The sequence below is a fragment of the Salvelinus sp. IW2-2015 genome, unplaced genomic scaffold (genome assembly GCF_002910315.2).
Source record: "Salvelinus sp. IW2-2015 unplaced genomic scaffold, ASM291031v2 Un_scaffold437, whole genome shotgun sequence".
Taxonomy (NCBI): Eukaryota; Metazoa; Chordata; class Actinopteri; order Salmoniformes; family Salmonidae; genus Salvelinus; species Salvelinus sp. IW2-2015.
In genome coordinates this window covers 1-8,702 of record NW_019942554.1, presented here as the reverse complement: position 1 = coordinate 8,702, position 8,702 = coordinate 1, and the positions used below count along the sequence as shown (strand labels likewise).

At 46.9% G+C, this 8,702-nt stretch overlaps 1 long non-coding RNA gene across 1 annotated transcript; it reads right to left on the bottom strand.

Annotated features, from left to right (window-relative positions):
• Positions 1 to 15: 15 nt before the first annotated feature.
• LOC139023913 (uncharacterized) lies at positions 16 to 7,441 on the bottom strand. Its single transcript, XR_011475136.1, has 3 exons — positions 7,416 to 7,441; positions 122 to 195; positions 16 to 47 (listed from the first exon to the last, which is right to left on the bottom strand). It is a non-coding gene; the product is annotated as an uncharacterized lncRNA (long non-coding RNA).
• Between the last annotated feature and the right edge of the window lie 1,261 nt (positions 7,442 to 8,702).

Genomic DNA, 8,702 nt, shown 5'->3' with positions numbered 1-8,702 from the left:
GCTCAAGATAAACCGTAACCCAGAGTGAGGGATAGCTCAAGATAAACCTGTTTACCCGCAGATGAGGATAGCTCAAGATAAACCTGTTACCCCAGAGTAGGGATAGCTCCCAAGTATAAACCTGTTTAATCCCAGAGTGAGGATAGCTCAAGATAAACCTGTTAACCCCAGAGTGAGAGATAGCTCAAGATAAACCTCGTTAACCCCAGAGTGAGTTGAAGTTTAAAACACCTATTTAGATGTTGGGGAGGTGTCAGTGGAGGCAGAGGGGTCTGCGTGGGTATGTGGAGGGTCCCCCCCCCCTAGGCATACAGTGTTTGTCAGGCTCTCCTTAGCTATTCTCTTTGGATAACCCCTGACCTCTGAAAGCTCTGTTTGGACCCTATCATCTCACACTGTAGAACTGCTCACCACACTTCACCCACACCCATCACCTTAGTATGTCTATTCAAAGCACTTCACTTAGGGCCGCAGCCTGCTTGTGGAGTGTATGAATCTTGTTGGGAGTTGTATAGATCATGAAACATGGTGAGTGTTGACCTGAAGAGACTCTGAATGTGACTGAGACATGTGAAACACCAGGGCGCAAACTTCGGTGTTTATGAAGTGGGGGGTATAAACAGTTGTATTTTATGTATACTTTGTTTTCCAGTTGGATAAAACACTTCCAAAACAGCTACCCGGACTGCTGCTGACGGTCCACATGGGTCCTAAAGCACACCGTTGCCTCGTTCGTATCACATTCCATGATATAAAACTGGGGGGAAAAATGCAAGTTTCAGAATGTGGGGGGGAATTCCTTAGAAACCACTGTAAATTCAACAGCATCCTATACCACAAAGACTGTTTGCTGTTTATACAGGCAGAGAGTGTTGTGCGTCGTGTGGCTGTTCTAGTTTTGATTTTCGTTCCTGGTTGCTATGGACCGTTTGCGTGTTATGTACTAGCAAGGGAGCTGTCTGGTTGGGCCAGGGCTTTGGGTGCTCTTTAAAAATCTGCTGTCAGAAGAAAACATACACATTACAGTGCCTTCAGAAAGTATTTCGACCCCTTGACTTCTTCCAATTTGTTAATACAGTCGGATTGCTAAAATGGATAAGGGGGAAAACAACTATTTAAGTCTCATTTCCATATTTAGATCTGACAATAATGAAGCGAGGCTCTGCTAAACCTAGAGCGAATTATGTTGAGCGTGTAACAGTCAAAAGGAGCCGTGATCATAAATTCCTTTATACCAACAGGCTCAATGGCATATGGTTACACAAGAGAAGAAAGTTTATGGATGTGAAGATAGGATGTTGGTGGAAGTGACTGTTAGAGCTACGCCTCGAGACGCGTGGGGAGAAGGCGACATAAGTCTGCGACTTAATTGAAGTTCGAGTGCGTGGGATAAACCCACACATCGACATTCTGCCTCTTTCTATCAATTTATATCGATATGGGAAGAATGTCAGGCCATCCGTCTAGTAGTATGACTGGTAATGCTGAAGCGACTAGCTGTTGGTCTTGCAGCCATATGGGACAATGATTGCCAATTACAAATCTTCACTCCTTCAACTCCCATACGCTCTATATTGAATAATGGTTAAAAAAAGAAACACAGTTCTTAAGGTTTTGGTAATTTGAGCCCTATGGTCAGAGTCCAAGAGACCTAATGATCCACAATTAAGATTGTATGTGAGGTTAACGCGTATTTGTAACTGTTTAAAGACAAGTTTCCTGACTCGAGGACAGATAGAGCTGTTGCTCCGAGTGTGCTCCGAGTGAATAATGTGCCTCGTCTCCTGTATCTGTAATAGGCCATAAATAGTCGCAGATAGCGTTATCTCGCGTTATCTATACAACAAGACATACCTAGGAGATGGCATATTATGTGGGTTGCACATGTCAGTCTGTCGCTGCTATAGAGATAAGAGCAACGCGTTGATTAGGATCGGAGTAAGGGGAGCAAACTTTCAATATATTTCGCACTAGACTCAGCTCATTTCTGTGCGTGTCTGTGATTCGTCTTGGCTTATACACTTCTCCCTCGCTTACACTTCCCTGTCCTTCTCCTCTGCTTTCTCCCCCTCCCTGTTCTCCTCTCCGTCTGCTTTTCCTCCCCCGCTCCCTGGTCCCGTTTCTTCTGAAGCCCTTCATGACCGTCCCATGCTCTCCTTCCCTTCCTTTCTGTCCTCTCCATTGTTCCCTGGCTAGTTGCCAGTCACGCCCACTCCACTGTCCTGCTCACCTGCAGTTAGTTACATACGCGCACGCAACCTCGCCATGGTCCTCTGCTCCATCACGAGCTGTTCTCTCCCCAGCCATACCCAGAGTGCTCTACCATGCGTTGCTATTCCTCCTCCGCCCTCCCTCAGCACATGCGTCCCTTCCGTGCTGCACATCGTGCCCGCGCGCTCTTCTGCATGGCTCGCTTGTCGCGCCTTTCTCCGCTTCTGGTGCGTGCCCCCACTCCTCCTTCCTCTCGCTCTTCTGCTTCTCTCCCCTTACCTTGTCCTACTCTCCTTCTAGCCTTTCCATCCCCCATATCTTGTTCACGTACTCCTTCTAGTTTTCCCATCCCTCTCTCTCACTGTGCTAACATCTCCTCTGCATTCCTCCGCGCCCCTATCTAAGCTCGACTGGCCTATGATCTAATTCCTCTCTCGCTCACCACCTACCGTGGTCCTTCTTCCTCTTCCTATCCTCGCCCTACTCGTGGGTCTGTCACGTCATACCTACTACACGCGTGCCTGCGCTCGCCACCACATTTTCTAAGTGTACATTCTCTCTGCTTCCTACCCGCTTCCCGATTGCTCCTGTCCATTTCCTCATGGTCTGCATGTTCTAATTTCCATACACACGCCACCATATGCTTTGATCCGTGGTCCCGTGGCTGCTCCTTCCCCTTCCTGTCCTATCACACTACATGCTTATTCTCTTGCCCACCTTATTGCTGTCTAAGCTGACCCTCTAACATTCTCTCCTCCTCTCTTTACAGTGTCTCTGATGTGTCGCTTTGTTCGTCTTAAATTATCCAACAGTGAGTGCGTTACATACTCTGTCTCTTTACATCCTCGCTCCTTGCAATCAACATGTTCCTCCGTCCTCTGCTTTCCCGTGAACGTGCCAGCGTCTCCTCCAAGTCTCTCTACCTACTTCGCTTCCTCCCCCTCTCTCACTGTGCTTCTCGTCAGTGCCTTTTCATCGCGCGCTTTCTTCTCGCCACTATCCTGTGCACGTCTCCTCTGTACTTTCCTCCCTCCAGCTCCATGTTACTACTCACATACTGAGTCGTGTGTAGTCCCTCACATCCACTCTCCTCCTCTCCCTTCTCTCAACTGTGCTTTTCAACATACTCCTCGCTCCCTGTCAGCTCTTACTGTGTTCAATTCCTATACCGCGCTCGTCCCTGTTCTTTCATTCGCTTCTGTGACTCTATTCTCCATCCTCGACGCGACGTCCCCGGGCTCGTCCTCTGATAATAGTGCCGTCCGCAACTCGACTGGTCTCTCCGTTCGTTCTCCCGCGTCCACATGTCTCGCTGCTCCTCGTTTTCTGCTATCTCTAGCTCCATCACTACGTTCCTTATGTTCCTCTCCTCTGGCTTTCGCATGCGCCCCTTCCCATGATTGATCTCTCCACTCGAACGCTGCATTGTGCCGTTTCTCTCCTAACCACTCCTCTTCTCTTCCCTACTGCTTCCACTACACGCCCTTCTTGCTGCTCTTGCACTGCCGTCCCTGTTAACCCGTCTCCTCTCGTCTTCCTCCCTCCTGTCTCCCTCCCGTGTTGCACTCATCGCGTATGCGTGGACAGTTTCCTCGCTCCCTCACTGATGCCTATCGCCCAATGTTCTCCTCTCTTCCGTTGCTCCTCTAGCTATTCCTCCCTCTCCCTGTCCGTGCGTTCCATTCATTAGACTATATCCTACCTCATATCCCTACACTCCCCAATGCGGAAAGCTCCCATCCCCTCTCCTTCCCCACCAATTCTGACTCACTCTCCTCATACACATCACCCACGCCATTCCACCTGTGCCCCTCTCCTCCCCAGCGCTTCATAAGTATTCATTGTAGCATAAGCACAGAATTCTTCCACACTACTGCCCTCCACTTCACAGACCGTCAGCATCCCTCTGGCCCTCCCCACCCATATCCCACTCTCTCCTCGCCCAGCTCGTGATAACACTCCCAGAGAGGAGAGGACAGGGAGGGGGGAGGAAAGCAGAGGAGAGGACAGGAAGGGGGAGGAAAGCAGAGGAGAGGACAGGGAGGGGGAGGAAAGCAGAGGAGTAGAAGAAGAAAGACTGAGTACTTTAGTGTTCTGGATTCTCCTAAGCGAGCAGCTTCACTACACAGGTTCTGTTGTAATAGGAATAGCTACTGTATTTAGGTCTATACAAACACACACACATACACACACACGGAGCAGAGCAGCTTCTCGTGATTGTTTAAAGTACTTAATCTCTTTCTGAACATAAGACGTTAGAGAGAGAGAGAGAGATGCTCAAGTTCAAATACAAACTAATTTCCATCACAAAGACCTGGTTTAATGAACCTCCATTCATCTCTTTCTCTCCATCCCCGTTTCTCTCAACATCTCTCTCCATACCTTTCTTTTTGTGTATATACAGTGCCTTCGGAAAGTATTCAGACCCCTTGACTTTTTCCACATTTTGTTAGGTTACAGCCTTATTCTAAAATGTATTAAATAGTTGTTTTCCCTTTAATCCATTTTAGAATCAGACTGTAATGTAACAAAATGTGGAAGAAGTCAAGGGGTCTGAATACTTTCTGAAGGCACTGTATGTGTATGTTTCTCTCTGACAGCAGATTTTTAAAGAGCACCACAGACCCCTGCCCACCAGACAGCTCCCTTTGCCAGTACATAACAACAGCAAACTGTCATAGAAACCAGGAACCAATCCACCTAGAACACACACACGCACACACACACTCTCTGCCTGTATCAAACAGACAAACAGTCTTTGTTGGTATAGGATGCTGTTGAATTCTCAGTGGTGTCTCAAGGACATGTCCCCCCCACATTCTGAACTTGCATTTTTGTCCCCCCAGTTTTATCATTGGAATGTGATACGAAACGAGGCAACGGTGTGCTTTAGGACCATGTGGACGCCTCAGAGCAGTCGGGTAGGCTGTTTGGAGTGTTTATCCAACTGGATAAAACAAGTATAATAAAAAATACAACTGTTATACCCCCCCACTTCTAAAACCAAAGTTGCGCCCCTGGTGTATTCACTGTCTCAGTCACATTCAAAGGTCTCCTTCAGAGTCAGACACTCACATGTTTCTAGATCTATACCAACTCACCAACAAGAGTTCATACACTCCACCCCAAGCAGGCTGAGGGCCCTAGTGAAGTGCTCTTGAAATAGACATACTATAGGAGTGATGGGTGTGTGAGTGAGTGTGTGAGCAGTTCTACAGTGTGAGAGTGATAGGGTCTAAACAGAGCTTTCAGAGGTCAGGGGTTATCCAAAGAGATAGCTAAGGAGAGCCATGACAACACTGTATGCCTAAAGACTTATAATCCTTATTTGATGGTATACTAGCTCTTAACATCTTCTCAGTGAGGATGGAAGGGGGGCAGCGACAGACAGGCTTAAAAGGATCGACTTTTGTTAGACACATTCGAGACACTGATTGGTGTATGTGTGTCATTCCAGAGAGTGGACATGGGCAAACCAGAGATTTAAGTCCGCTTTGTAGAGCATGAGTTACTGGTAGTAGGTGCCAGTAGCACCAGTTTCGTGTAAGAAACTGGCAGTGCTGATCTTGGGAATTAATCAAGAATGGTCCACCATCACGGGAGGGGGGGTGGCAATCTCTCAAATATGGTTTCAGAAGCGACGTTAGCTTTAATGTTTGTTCATCACAACAGAGCGTCGGTAAGATCAATGCTCTAGCATACTATCTTCCCATTTGTTGTACTGACCTACTGTAAAATACACAAAACCATTACGTATATAAGCTAATCTAACAATATATTATAACATACCCTGTCTGTAAAAGCACCTATACCTAGCTGCCACGCGGGCTTTTTCTCCTTCCCTACAAGAGTTTGAGCCTGATTGCTGCACTTATCACTTTAAGCAGAATGATTTTGTAATCTTTGGTCTTAGATTCCACTATTTATTGGTGAAATGTGGCAAGCTTGAGAGAGATTATACCAAGATCAAACGGGCATTTGATGTATATGTAGGGCAATTACCCTATCATCCGCCACACTGATGAACTACCCCTCACACAATCTACCACATGAGCAGATATATGTGACTGGCAGTGTCAGAATGCCCATCGGAACTTGGACCTAGCTCACGCAGATTTAGAAAATTAATGAGATACAAGTGAACTTTAGCCTAGACTAGAGTCTTCCCTACTGGTTGATTCTGATACTTCAAAGTGGGAACTTGAAAATCATCATATTCCATAAACCGCATATTTGCACAGTGGAGGAGGAGTACGAAGCATCAGTGAATCCAGAATTATCCTAGTTACCGACTATGAAAGAGGCCCTCTGTTATGATAGATAGAAGAGCAGGTCAGTAAACCAAATTATTTTACTGTGCCCTAGAGCCCCAGAGTGAGGGATAAGCTCAACGATTAACGAAGGCCAGTGGTAGAGAAACTTGACAGCCCCGTACCACCTATCAGAAATTTGTGGGCAGAACTGACAAACCGTAGGTGAGGTACTGCGAGCAAAAGGAGGGAGCCGGTGAACCAACCTATGAAACGGCCTCAGATATAACAACACCCCTGTTAACGCAGCTCTGTCAGCCAGAGGTGAGGGAGGAATATACAGGCGCTCAAGATAAATTCCTGTAACCACACCAACCTATTTTGTGGGAAGCCTTCGTGGAAGAGATGAGGGGATCATAAGCGCTCAAGATAACCCTGTTTAACGAACCTCAAACATTTGACGCAGTTAACAAACAATTCTAAAAAAAGGGAATACTACCCCAAAGAGTTACGTAGGTAGAAGGCTGTCAATGTAAACTGTACTGACCAAAACACCTCGGTATATGAGTTAAGAAATCGGTCGTAGGAAGGCAACAAGATCATAACGTCAGAGTTCCAGAGAGGGGTTCAGAGTGTCAGGCAGGTTGAGGCCTTGGGCAGGCAGTATGGGTCAGGCAGGCGCCGGGTTCAGTCAGATGGCAGAGCAGGGTCAACCCCGGAGAGTGAGGGATCAGCTCGAAGAATAGAACCTGTTAACCCCACACTAGCAAAAAAAAACAGGAAAGTAGAAAGGGGAAGGGATGAAGCGCATCCGAAGGAGTAACACACGACTGGTTGTGAGACAATAAACGGGTTAAACTGACAAAAACAAGACCGACACTGGCCAAGAGACAAAGGAAAACACAGGATAAGAACCCTAAGACGACCTGGGAGGGGGGATAGCTCAAGATAAACCTGTTAACGCCAGAGTGAGGGATAGACTTCAAGATAAAGCCATGTTAACGCGGGAAAATAACGCCAGGAGTGAGGGATAAGCTCAAGACTAAAAACTGTCTAATGGAGGGGGGGAGACAATCACCAGCGCACAAGAGGTGGGTGAAGGGGATAGCATCAAAGAGATCAGAACCTGTTAACGTTGTGACAACTGAGGGGCCCGAGATGAGGGATAGCTCAGAGAATAAACCTGTTTAAGCTTGACTTCCCAGATGTCCGTATGTCGCGACTCTCGCAAGGCAAATTTTTGAAGAGCATAATTTCTCATCAGCTACAAGATAAACCTGGTTAACCCCAAGAGTGAGGGATGCTAACAAAAATGTAATATAAAGCCTGGTTAACACATGATTTTTTTTTTTTTTTTTTTCAGAGAATTGAACACTTTGAGAAGACCCATTACGATTTAGAGTTTTTATGGATAGGCGTCAAGATTAAACTCCCTGTTTGCACCCGTGTACAGACCTAGGGTGAGGGCATAGCTCAAGATACACACCTGTTAACTACCCAGAGTGAAGGGATAGCCAGATAAACCTGTATAACGCTTGGCAACCTACCGAGTGAGAGATAGCGTCAGAGATAAACCTTCTGTTTAACCCCAGAGGTGAGGACTCAAAACGCATTTTCAGATATAAACTCTGTTAACCCACGACCTCCAGAGTTGAGGGATAGGTCAAGAATAAACCTGGTTGAACCCCAGAGTGAGATGATAGCTCAAAGATCAACGCTGAACTTAATCCCAGAGTGAGGGATGCTTCAGAAAACTGTTAACCCCAGACGTGAGGAGATAGCCAAGATAAACCTGTTAACCAGCACCAAAAGGAGAAAGTGAGCGCAGATAGCATCAAGAAAACCTGTAACGCCAGAGTGAGGGATACGCTTCAGAGATAGAACCTGTTTACCCCCAGAGTGAAGGGGATAGACAATCCTAAGATAGAACCTGTTAACGCCCAGGAGTTTGAGGGATAGCTCCAATGATAAACCATTGAATTAAATCAGTACCCATGAGTGAGGGGATCAGCTCAAAGATAAACTGTTAAACCTTCCAGGCTAGAGTGAGAGAATAGCCTCAAGATAAACCGTGTGTTAGACTTCGTGTCCGACCCCCAGAGTAAGGTGAGTTAAAAAACATGAGACGCTTAGTTAGAGGTGTTTGGGGAGGGAGAGTAGTTGAGTTAGGGGCAGAGGGGAGTTCTCGCTCTGCTCGGGCTAGTGCTCTGGTAGGGTCACCCTCCCCGCCCCTTAGGGCCG